This window comes from Anas platyrhynchos, chromosome 2 (genome assembly GCF_047663525.1).
Source record: "Anas platyrhynchos isolate ZD024472 breed Pekin duck chromosome 2, IASCAAS_PekinDuck_T2T, whole genome shotgun sequence".
NCBI classification, from domain to species: Eukaryota; Metazoa; Chordata; class Aves; order Anseriformes; family Anatidae; genus Anas; species Anas platyrhynchos.
Window position 1 is genome coordinate 35,536,001 of NC_092588.1, and position 13,741 is coordinate 35,549,741.

Genomic DNA, 13,741 nt, shown 5'->3' on the forward strand with positions numbered 1-13,741 from the left:
ACAAATTTACTACAAGAAAAGCCAAAATGAACCCCTAATTTCTAAATTAAAATTAGTCTGGAGATACTATTATGAAGTGCAACTTTTACCATAGCAACCACAAGTAAGATTTCTGATGTATTAATAATCAAATCTATTGTAAAGTAAATTGGTTTAAACAACACAGTCAGCTGCACCTGGTTTTGGTTAATGACAGTGTTCACTCTCCCCTTCTCAGGAAAATCACCCTTGGGGATCAAATAAGAAGTAATATCACTAATGAAATTTAAAAAAAGAGTAAGTTCTGTTATGTTTCACATTCAAGAACTGGAAACGAGAAAAGATGTACAGTAAGTCATTCCCAAAAGAAAGAAATCACATTCAAGGTCCAAAGGCTATCAATAATTTTTATGAATTCATTCCATTGCAAAGACTTAGACACATTCTGAAAATATCCGCATACTGCAGACTAAAATCTTACACTGATAATCCTTCATACAGGCACACATATTCTTCAGTCATTAAAAACTGGCACCTCAAGAGCACAAATGTCATGTATTTCACAACTGTTTAGCTCCAAGTCACTGTGCATTGTACACTGTACACGAACTCATCTAAATTCTGGCGTGGTGCAAATTCCATAAAAGAGGCAATAAATAACCCCTGTGTGGAAGGATAGCCATCACAGCATGCCTTTTTTTTTCTCTCTTCTGGGACTTAAATATTTTCATTCCCAAGCAGGGATCCTTTCTCTGCTGAAGAGGACTATGTAACTGGGAACTTTTTTATTACTGACGAAACAAATCTAGTTATCCAAGACATAAACAGAATTAAGTTTGGATCATTGCCAGTATATTGCATGTTTCATATCACTTTCTACAATGATGTAGACCTTCAGCTTTATTAAATCCCTCTTTTTCCTGACTATTTGTGCTTTCTTTCTAATGTTTTATTGATAGCAAAATAGTCCATTAATTCATTTGTTAACTGTTGGTGGACAACAGCCCTTTATATCCTTCTTTGCTATGAATATCTACAGGGGTTATGGCAAATTTGTTGCATGTATTGCCTGTACCGTGCATAAACAATCCCACATATAGTGAAAGCCTGTTAAGCTCTTTGACTTGAAATTCATTTCTGAAAGCTCTCACTAAACCAATGCACGGTTTTAAATATACTTCCACATTGAAAGGGAAAAAAAAAAAAAAAAAAAAAAAAAAAAAAAACTACCTTTAAAAATCATGTCTACTTTTACTATCTGTAATCTCTCTCTGCTTGCATTATTTCCCCATAGACCAAACATACTGCTCATCAGCATTTATGTTATCCCAGAAGATGTTCATTTCCCGTAACCCTGAAGGTAGGTGAGTACTCAGCTGGCTGAAGAAGGTGAAACAGAAAACGAGCTGGGAGCTGGGGCATTAGTTATTCTTGAGCGATTCAAGATACTAGCTGAGAGTCATGAGGTCAACAAGAGTATACATCAACTGCAATAAACAGATTCCTCACTCATCCAAGCAGAACTGTCTCAGACCTCTCATCCGCAGAGGTTATCAGAAACTGCATCCAGGAAAATCCAAGCTCTCGCAGAACCCAGCCACAGGTCACTAAGGCAGGCAGGGGCTAGGGTGACTTTAGCCCTTTCCAACCACTTGGCAGAAGTCAACATGTTATGTTGCTGTCCTCGTATGGCAGGGGTAGTGTAGCCACGACGCTAATTTTTCTTAAAGACTTGCCAGCTCTTGTTCCCATCAATGCACATTTGCTTCTTGAAAAAGTTTTAACACTATGTCCCACAAAGCACTGAATCTGTCTAAGCACTTACATGAAAGTACTAGGAAACCATACATATCTCAAAGCTATATGAATTATTGCACCTTTCCCAGAAGAGTGGTGAGATAGAATTCAGGGTACATCAAGTAGGAGACCTCCATCCATCCATCCGTCCGTCCGTCCGTCATCACCCGTAATGCAAAGCCTTGGGACCTCTGGCTTTGCCCCATTGATGCCAAATGCCCCCTTGATGCCAAATGCCCTTACCAACCCCCTGCCTGTAATGCAGAGACACCACTGACACTAAACCCTCTGCTCCGTGATTCTGCTAGGGAGCACAGACAGCTCTCATCAGGTGGGAGGATGGAGAAGTAATTGCTTTTGTTACAGTATAAAATAACCTTAAGCCCACTGTGTCCGTAGAAGGTAGTCAGTCCACTGTGACTATGGAAAACTGCCTCTGAACCTGCATGATCACACAGTGGGTCTGAGAGAGAGACGACTATTCAAAAGACTCCAGCATTATTTGAACATCAAGTGAGGACAGCCAGGAACAGTTCTTCGAGATCAGTAAACAAATAAAAAGCAGGCCATTTGCAGACACAGCTTAAAGGAGGAACCCGGCATAGAAATAACAGACATGAAAAGAAAAATATACAGTGATGCCCAGAAACTACTAAGGAGTTGACAGCTGCCAAGCTAATTGAAAAGAAATAAAATTATAGAAGCTGTTGAAGATACCCTACATAACACATTAGCAACCACTAAAAAAGCATGGGTAATAAAATAAAGCAGAGTAAAATGGAGATCTCACCCAATTTATGACTCACTAAAGAATCAAGCACATAAGAAAAAAAGTCAGAAACTCCTGTGAGATAGTATTAACGTTCTGTCACAACTCAGGAGCTGCTGCTCAACGTCCAGACTCATTACTGAGCACCATGAAGGAGCAAAGCATTACAAATCGGGAGGACACAGCTGAATAGCTCCTGGACTGACCCAACAACTGTAGCAACTGGAATACATGATCCCTATGCTTATAAAATAAAATCATCTCAAACAATGCAGTTCCATTTATCATGCACACGTCAGTAAATCATGACTCATCTTCGTTTCCTGGAGAATGCTGCGCAGCTCGCTGAGCTCACTTCAACACTCGTCAACATTAGTGTAGGTCTCAGCCCAACACCAAGCAGAGAGAATAACATATTAGAGCACATAAAGACTGAAAACTCAAATTCAAAGGAATAGAAAAGAATTTCTTCATTGTACCAAACAACCACTGATGTGTTTTTGCCTGTCTGTTGATCTGCTGCCATTTTGTGAAGAAGCGTGTCGCATACAGACCGCACAATGAGTTCCTGTTACGGGGATTTCACTTCTAGTCCTATCAAAATAAGAGTAGGGTGTTTTGGTTTTTTGTTTTTGTTTTTTTTCCTCCTCCATAGCTGCTCTGTGTGTTGTTGAAGAAAAAAAAAGAAAAAGAAAAAGAAAAAGAAAGAAAGAAAGAAAGAAAAGCACCACCACTACAGCTTGCACAAGAAGCTGCCAACAGCACAAATGACTTCCCTGACATCTGGAATGGAATCAGGGAAGACAAAAAAGTCTGCTTGCAGAAGATTCCCAGGGCATGAAGAGGTTTTGCTTTCCTGACAGATAAGAAATTAAGTCCTAAAATTATGTCAGAGCACCTGGATCACAAAATATAAAACTATTTTTCTAAGAGCAATCATTCTTCTTTTGTCAGGCTAGGAAGAAATACTCTTTTCCACTTGGAGGAAGAATTAAAGAAAAAGTCACTTTTCCCTCAAACTGTTTTTAATATTGTTATAATTCTTAAATTTATATTATCACAGCAAAAATATACAAATATTTTCAGTAAGGTCATTTCCTGTATATTTTTACTTTAGGAAAACCAGCCCAACTGAAGCACCCAAGCTACCACATTGAAGCCTGCTGAATAAAGCTAGCACGATGTTTTGTACGCTGAAGCTGAATAAAACTTTATTTTTCATACTGTCAAAGAAGAAACCCTAAAAGAAAAACACAACAAGGAAACTGTTCATATATTACAATTTATCCATGTCTGTGATAATTGGCTTCCCATCATAAATTCAGAAACACAAGGCTGAAATACTCGTGTTTTCTCTTTACGTGCTTAATGTATCTATAAGCATGCTGGATGGTGGGCAGTATTTTGCTCTTTTTGTAATATTCAGAGTGATCCTGGGCAGAACACTGTCACCCATACTTGGGAAGAGAAATCCACATGATTATAGCTGACTAGCCTATTTTCATATCATGCCTCATTCGGTTCACAAACATCGAGGTGGTATTTTCCCCATCAGTTCGAGTTAATTAACATGTGTCAGATTCCTGGTCCCAGAAGAACACCATGCTGGTTTTGTTGAAGCACTTTTGCTTGATTTTGCCACAAAAATAAATAAGTTAATTAATTAATTAATTAAAAACAAGCAAAAAAAAAAAAAAAACAGTAGAGAAGACTCCAGCAGCAATAGCAGCTGTGGCAAGCACCATGTACATTTCCCGTCCTCTTCCCGTTAACCTGTGCCAGAAACAGTGACAACAGCTCATCAGGCTGGCTGCTGCTGCCAAACAAAAGACTCTTCTTCTCTCTCCAGTAATTCACCAGCTGAGGCACCACCTGTTTCTCCCAACTTGCCTGCAGGACTGGATGAATCACAAGCAGTGCAGGGAACATCAGCCAAGGTCAGATAAACTGTTTCTCCCTCCTGTACCTACAGCTACTTTCAAAGCTGGCTTCAGATCCTACAAAGACAGAGAAATAGATGGACCACATCTGCAATACTTCCCACTCTAGTGCTAATTGCCTTTCCACAGCTGACCAAACTATTCCCTTCCCCATTCATACAACCAAAAGGGGCATCAATCTGCCTGAAAGAGCAACCCTGGCTCATTTCCTTAAGTAAACATGAATTCTTAGAAATATTTACATACACACACACGCAAATGTGATTGCATTGAAGAAACACAGATCTTCCTAACTAGGTCATACAGGATGAATATGCTACCACATGATGAGTATGCTACCACATTGAGGTAATCTTTCTCTTTCATGTATAATATTTGGCTTTCTGCTAAAGTTGCTCTCTGTTATAGCAGAAAACTTCCTCCAAGAGCAAGAAAAGCTTTCCTCACTTTGTCCTGTATCTTGATCACCTTTTCTGCATTTCCCTTGTCACTGACATTTTTCAGCTTCTTTTTGCTGCCTATCTTCTTCATCCTTTCACACCCACTGAGACTCCTAACTCAGTTTCCTCCCTTGACAAGGAAATGCCCCCTCAACTGATCTCCCTCACCTTTAAAATCTAAGCTACGACCGTGCTTTCAATTTTGATCTCCTCCTTCCCTTCAGCTCTAGAGCAGATGAAAGCACGAGATTTACAGTCTAAGTCCAGTTCTCCTCAGCCAACCCGGACATCAGATATCTCCACCCTCTTCCTTGTACTGAATCTCAGCAAGATTTAGTGCATCATTTTCCTGGACCAAATCAGAAGATATTTGCTCCCTTTTCTTCCCAGATGTCAAGAATCCTGTCTGATATCTAATAGCTTCATCTTTGGAAAGTGGTCTTCTGAGGACTAGCTATGGTCACGCTGTTCAGTACAAGTTTTTCTGATGTATAACGATGGAGTTACTCACATGTTTGCAGTTCAGAACATGCCTACGGGAATTGCCAGATCAGAGGCTGGACATCAGGCTGGCTCACACATGCTGCTACGAACTGAAGCCACATGTAAAAAGCTGCTAGAAGATCATCTGATTTTTTTCTTGATTAAAGCACAGCTTAACTAGAACTTTAGAGAAAGGCTATACACTGGCAGACACGATGAATGCCCAATCTGCAAGCTGAGCATAAGGCAGAGTCTAATATTTTTGGCAAATGTCGTATACAATGTGGGTATTTGGTAACTGGGCCTTTATCCCAGTAAAAATGCAAATAGGTTAGATTCCAGTCTTAGCATCACTGAGTTTTTGGGAGGGCAAACAGACTGTTGGTATTCCAACAGATAAATAAACAAGAGGAGTCCATATGGATAAAGACTTCACTGGGTCCATATGGATAGAGACTTCACAGTTTGGCTCTGTCATTCAAATGGACCTTTCTCAAGCAGTGATAAGACATCATTTAAAAAGGAAAAAAAAAAAAAAGAGAGAGAGAGAGAGAGAGAGAAGGAAAAAAGAGAAAGTTTCCAGCATGTTTGAGAAGCATAAGATTAATCTTTATTGTCTTTATTGTATTTTGCAGATTTCCTGATGCAGAAAAAGGTATTCTAGATTGAAAAAGGTTCACATGTGAGGAATTCCCTTTGACATACAATATATTGTCCTGTTGGTGTATTTTACAAAGGGACTAACATACTGCTAATCATGCAACTGATCTTGTGATACCCAAGTGGGAATGGAAAAGAAATGACGTCTACAAACAAAGTTTACCTCTCATAAAAGTTAGCAGTTTCCTGAATTTACAGAACACTCGGTTCTTATTGGTAAATCTCCATGAATTCAGCTGTGTTCATTACCAGCAAATCAAAACAAAAAACTAGGAAACCCCAGAGAATTGTAGGTCTCAAAGTAACAGTATGTTCCTATTAAATTGCAATCATAATTAGAAAAGAATCTAAATTTTAAACCTTTATACTTCACAGATTTGTATTTTACTCCTTTTATGCAGTCGTGTCTGTTCATTATAATCAACTAACTGTTCATTTAACTTCTACTCCCAAAATGATGATTCTTTTAAACTTTTTTTTTTTTTTTTTTTTTTGTAACAATTCCAAAAATATTTTGGAGACAGCTTCTAAATTCTAGACAATGAATTATATTTCTTTTAGCTTAAAGCAACTCACTATGTGCAGAAAGTGTAAAATGGTCAAGATGAGAAATCCATGTCACAAATGATCCATTTGGAGTCTTTAAGATTTTCTGATTCTATTTGAGGTATAATCGTTAGAAATCATAAAATAATACAAGACATAAAAGCCATTTTTGCTAATCTTCTCCCTTCTTTGTCTTTCCAAAGTTCATAAAGATGTTTGAAAACAAGTTTGAGCCTTTTCTGACTCATAAATGACCTCCAGAATCAACAACTATAATCTTTATCAAAAATTATGACAAAGAAACCAGAAATAGCTTTCAGAATTAAAATTTAAAGCTTAGTTCTGAATGCCTTTGAATGAGGGAGAACAGATTCAGCACCAACAAAAAGCAACTATTAAGTCCTTAATAATTAAGACAAGCAGCTAAATAAAAAAGCAATGTTTTTACCTAGAAACTAAGAAAACTTGAAACTAACGAGAGGCAATCATAATGGAAGCCAAACAAACCCTTATTACATGCTCAGTTTTCAACACAACACACTTTTTCTAATACTGGATTGCTGAGTCCTTAATTGTGAATTTGTTTAATGTGGTCAGATGCTAATTAGGAATTAGAGTGTGTAGAAGTTCTACAACTTTTATTACCAACATTGCATAAATAAAGCGTTCTTCTCAAACTATTCATTGTCAAGTCTGGCTACAAGTCCCTGTTTGCAGACTTAGGTCAAGAAAAATGTGATGCAAGGAAGAGCGTGAAACATCTGTTTTCCACAACAATTTCAATTCTTTGTAAAGCCTACAGGGAAGTCTCAGTACAGTATTTATAAAAAGCACCTTCCTGACTACAGAACAAAAAGCAGGTAAATCCAATTTAAACTCTTTTTCTAACCAGAGGAAATCAGAACACTTCCTTGCATAATGAAATCCATCTTATACGTGGGATACAAACCCCTAATTCCTATCATTTGTCATTCACATATGTGTGCTAGCATGGTCAAATGGTACAAAATTAACAGAATCGTTAACGCCTTATTTCATGCAACCATCATTTGTAGCACTTCCAAGTCAACAGGCAACAGTCTTATTTTCAAAAAACTCCACAATAATGTTATCTACTCTGGTCTCTCCTAAAAACATCAAAGACTGTACGACCTATGATGAGGCTGGTAATTAAATGCATTGTGAAACTACTTTTGTCTTTAAAGCAAGAAGAAAACAAAAAGAAAGAAGCAATAAGAAAACAGAATTCATTTAAATTATCTTTTGCACAGAGAATTAAGACACTTTTGGCTTCTGAACAGATTTCATTCATTAGCTTAGCAACATACACAGTAGTGCATAATACAAACTGTAAGTCACATAAAGTCCTTGAAAACAGAGCAAATAATCCCAAACCAAAAGCAAGGCTTCACTATTGTCAACAAAAGCTAGGGAAAACAAAATAAAACAAAAAAGAATAATGGAGCTCCCAAGAAATACAACAAAAAATTAAAGTCATTTCACACTTAGTTATCCCAAACACACCTCTGGTCACTAACGATAATTTATGTGTCTAATAATGTTGCTATCTAAGAATACTAACATTAGCATTCCCTGATTCATTTGAAATTATTTCACTAGAGAAGTTCAAGTATCGACTTCATTTGTGTGCTTTAATGTTCTATAAATCATGAAAAAAACCCTTACAACTACAGGTACAATAAACAAACGTATCACAACTCCAAGAAAATACTAACCTGCAAACTCTCCACTGACTTTAGATGCATAGCATTAACTATATATCACTTGAATTACAATTTAGAAGTAATATATCAGAAAAGCCAGAGCAGCCAGAATAGTCATTGAAGTGGGCTTCAATGATAGCCCCTATGAGCAAAGTGGCTGAAGCATCTCTGTGAATGTGATCCTCAATTTGAAATCCAAGATTATATACCCCACACTTTGGATCAGAATGATTCTGAGAGCAGATTATCTTAGCAGCAGTCTTCCTTCTATGCAAATAGGTAAAGCAGTTATTTTCTGATGGAAATGTTCAAGGGCATATTTAAACTCATGCAGATAAAGAAAGCAGAAGCCCTGTACACCCACTCTGGTAAAATTAAAGGATTTTGCACTTTTAAACCATTTTTTTAACTTGCTTTTGTAAGAAGGAGAACTTCTTAAAATTTCGATATAAAACTGGATATTCTTCAGAAGAGAATTCAAACAGGCAGCAGGATCTCTTTGTAAATAGGTCAGAAAGCAGTTTCAGCTGCAATGTATCCTGCAGTAAATTTCCTGACAGGCTACTTTTGAAGATACTATTGTGACAGTGGTGGGTGTTTGAAAAAAAAACACAGAAACACACATGCCTACTAATACATCAAAAACAAATAGAGAGAGAATTGTACTTATTTTTGCTGTACCATCGCACGGTAGAAAATGTCATCGTTAGACAAATATGGTATATTGTATACACCATATTTATACCATATAGCTATTGTATACATTTTAAAAAACTTCAAATCTTTAATATTTGTTTAAATTCAAAGCTCTTGCTCCCTCTCCTAGTTTTAACACTTTAAAATTTTAAATAAAATGGAGTACTGTCATATGAATGTCCCTCCACCCCAAATGAGGAAATGCCTCATCTACAAAAGCCAAGCTACATTAACTGGTTCTGCTGCTTATGCAGCACTTGCACCTTTACCATTTCTGTGAGATGCTGGAAATGAAACCAAGTGAAAGGATTTTCATCGACAGTGGAATCTTCTTGCCTACTGGTACACAAACTCTTCCCAGGGCAGCAAACAACACTGAACTCACAATAGCTGGTAAACAAGGCTGACCAGAGCAATTATTTCCAGCAAGGCTGACCAAAGCAATTATTTCCTTATGGTAATTACTTAAGGCATGAAGGTCTGAAAAAAATGGTTTAAAAGGCTGAAACACAGTACTTTTTTCTGTAAGAAGCTGGCAAACTCTACTTCTCCTCTTTGAATATTTTGCCTCAATTTCACCCTCTTTTTCTCGGTCATGAGTAGACACAGATTGAACAAAGTAAACCAAACAACTGGCCTACTCTGAAATATGTAAACTGGCTGAAGCAGTAAACTGAGTTCTTTTAATTTTTGTATACTGGCACAGATCCAGCTCTCAGATTTGCAGGGACAGATCCCCAGCACTTCTGAATCGGGGTCCCACTGGAATCAATGACATTCAGTGAAAGTACACGACTTTGATCCACTGGATATGACAGCACAGTTAAAAGACAAAATTCAAACTAGTATTGATGCTCCATCAAATATATCCTGGTGGCAAGAAACGGACTTACAATTCACCTTGAAAAACCTGAAGTACTTTAATTAAAGTACTTTTACTGAAGAAAAAAAAAAAAAAAAAGGTATTTAATAAACACAGCAGTGGTACATATACACTTACATGATTTGTGACTTTAAACATTTCTGAACAAATATTTTCAAGTGTTTAAAGAAACTAATTCTTGTATCAACCAAGGGAAAAAAAAAAAAAAAAAAAAAAAAAAAAAAAAAAAAAAAAAACAATTATACCTATGGGTATAATAATGGGTATAACCTGGCTTAAAAAACATATTTTTGACTTCATACCAGGACTTAAAGAATAAGATCAGTAAATGAGGAAACTACTGGCTTCTGAAGATTAGATGTTAATGTTAGTTGTTTTAACTCCATTCCAACAAGAATACAACCATACCAAAATTTAAATTACTTTCATCTTACACACAGCTTCATACAAACACATGATTGTTACATGCCCCTATTGCCTGTAATGAACTGGCTTTGCCAATTTCCATTTGCTTGCATGGTTATGGGGTAATTTCCATGGAAATGCAATCATTAATATTTTTCTGGCTTATATTTGATTCACGGATTGCTTCAAGTGTGTAAATGCCGAGAATATTTCATCTTTTATTACTTTATTGACTTGACAACTATCTGAAAGAATAATGATAAAAAATGCTTAGCTCTGACTTTTTTTCTTTATGCTACAATCTAAACATCTGCTGAACATTAACTATATCACAGGATATTTACATGCTAATCTCAGTTTATATCCATTAAAAAGGTTTCATTTCTTGAAGGTTACAATGATCACCAAAGACAATTTTACAACAATAAAAGGAGAATCAGTAAAAGGATCATCTCAAACAGAGCTGCAGGAATAAAGTCATCCCATTTGAATCTGTCCACATTAGCTTGATTGCCCCAAAGCCAAATAAACTAATAATTTCACAAAATATGATCCTGGATTCTACATGCATGCATAACCCCCTCCCCACTCAGAGACTTCCTTCTCTCACTGTTCCTTTCTTTTCCCCTTTCCCTATTCAAGTACAGACTCTTAGACTCTTTTTTTTTTTTTTTTTTTTGTAGGTCTTATGTAGGTCTCCAGCCTGTCTTCAGTTTTGACGAGTTCCCAGTGTAATTGCACAATTTCATTGAACCGTCTGTGAAGCATGTGTTCTTCGGGAGCACAAAGAATGCATGACTTTTCTTTTCCCCTTTCATTAATTTTTCATAAAGGAACAGAAGACAGAAACCTGACTGCAGTACAACTTTAGTTGTTTTAATGCAACTGTTTGTTCAAATGCTGGGATCTTAAGACGAGAGAGCTTTTTATTACTTTTTCCTGAAATAAAGCCTCATTTTTTTTAGGCTATAATCCAAAGACTTACAACCATCTTCTGCTTGAAGCCGGGAAGATTTGGGGATTTTTTTAGCTATTAAGTCTGCAAAAAAGTAGTAGAAGAAAAACTGCCACTCCCAATCAGTCCACAGGGACAGTAAGAGTGCTACTTCGCTTGAAAAAGGTGTCAGCTTCACAGCATCACACAAACCACCCTCTTCACCCAGCTACCTGCAGTGTTAAGGCAGAGCATGCTGGTGGCAAGTGCCATCTGGTAACACTCAGCCGGAGCTTGACAGCGCTGCATACTGTTCGTACCGGGACACGCTGCAGCTTACCAAGACACCCACATCGATTACACAAACAAACTGGAGCCTCCCAGAGTCTTTCCACACAAGGTTACCCAAGGATATGGAATGCTAGTTGGGGATTTCTTTTTTTTTTTCTTTCATTCATCAGTTTGCTGGGAGGAAGGTACTTTTAAAGCCCATTTTCTAAAGAAAAAAAGTGGTCTAAAATATTAAAAACTTCAGACATCAGACTTCTAGGAACACCACAAAGGAACAATGGTGCTAGTGGGATGAGGAAATCAAGAAACCATAAATAAATATGAAGTATTGTTTTCCAGCATCTTCAATACTTTTGAATCCTGCATTCCTTCCTCTGGGGGGGAGGAAATGACGCCACTTTAAGTTTCCCTCACATCTATAACAGACCACTATAGTTTGCTTTCCCTGGGTCTGAAGGCATTGAAACTCCAGCCAGTGAACCATGTGCAGGCCTGTCTGCTGAGCAAAAAAAGCCACTGAGACCACAGGGACATTTCTAGACTTTTGCAAAGTGCCATTTTACTGATTTTTCCATTTTAAGGAGCAGGATAAGGCTATCTCAGAGGACTGATCTGTCCGTGGCATGCGACTGCATGAACGTACTGGCAGAGACAGCTTTGAAAATACAGGCAAAGTAGCTTTAGAAGAAATACCAGGGCTAGGGAACAGCTTTGGGAGGAGAGCTGACATCAAGAGCAAATCTGAACACCTTCAGGTCTATACATGACCCTCTTAAGAAAGCTCTTCATCTTCCATCTTCCCTTAGGCTCTGCCTGGAGGAAGGACCAGCAGCTGGTAGGCAAGTGAGGCAGTGAGGCCAGGGCCGGATGTTCTCCATGAATCCAGGCTTGCGGCGTTCCCGATTTACCAAAAGTGAAGACAAAAAGAAAGAAAACTTCTGGAAAGACAGGTTCACTTTAAATTAGGAAGCACAAGCACAGAGGAAGAATTAATACTTCACACACAAGTGAAGCAGTCACTACCCTAACAAGCTGAAACTCCACCAGAAGGAAGCAAAAATAAAAGTAGATTGCTTGGTTTTCAGGCTTAATCTTCTTTTCATCAAACGGACCATTAAAAAGTTACTAATTGCTAGTCTGATTTTTCCACTGGCATTTGAAAGAAAGTGGGATAAGTACAGAGGAAAAGATGCCAAATCCACAGTTAGAAAATTTCCATGTTGTTGTTGTTGTTGTTTTTTGGTGTGTGTGTGTGTGTGTGTTTTGTTGTGTTTTTGTTTTTTGCAAGTGTTGGAGTTTCATTTTAAAATATTTTTCTGGCCTCTTCTGCTGTGAAGACTGCAGTGCAATGATTTACAGAATGGATGCTATCTCTATAGACAAAAAGAAAAAACATCACTCCCAAGAGATTTGACCTTCACCTTCTATCCTAAAATAGTATTGCCAATTACATAGCAACAGCAGCCCACATCCTTAAAATATTTTTAACTGAATTATGGCACTACGTGCTAGTCTAGACTTATCAAGCTTCCTAGAGACTTTAACTAGAAAAATATACCTCCAAAACAAACAATTGTACCAGTCACAAAAAATTCCAGCGAGTAAATGGTCATTCAGTGGTATTTACTGTTGCATTTGTTGTTCTTGTTAAAAAATAGAGATCAAAAATGCACAAACCATCTTATCGTTACATCAACTTCAGCAGTAAACTACAAGCTTCCAGGAAGTTTATCATCCTGTTTGCTGACTATAATCTGGTTGTTGTGTTTTGATATCACGTTCCTGTTCCTTCTACTCATGTCCTCCAAACAGGGCAAGCCCTGGAGTTTCACAGCCTGTACACCAAAACTTACCCAGCCCATAAACCTTCTCACACCAATGATGCTGCAAAGTGCTGTAGGGCAGAAACAGCTTCAGATCTTCCCTCAAAACTGAGGGAAAGAGCATGTTTAGCTCAAGGAAGGTAACAAAAAAAGCACCTGTGTGAAAAGTATCCTGAAAATACTGGATACTTACTAATGAAATACAGTGCAAATATGTAGATAACAGGATGCTCATCTGTTCATTTGCACTTAAAGAAAAAAACACCGTAGGTCCTGTAAATAAAAAGATTTAAAGTTCACAATTAGGCTTCTATTTGATGGATGTTTTGTTGCATTTTTGTACTATTTTAACACTATTTTAATGGAATTCC

General features: G+C 37.5%; 1 protein-coding gene across 2 annotated transcripts in view; it reads right to left on the reverse strand.

The window, feature by feature from the left end:
* The window catches only part of PREX2 (phosphatidylinositol-3,4,5-trisphosphate dependent Rac exchange factor 2), a 175,572-nt gene that overhangs the window by 128,684 nt on the left and 33,147 nt on the right, over nucleotides 1-13,741 (reverse strand). The window lies entirely within an intron of this gene.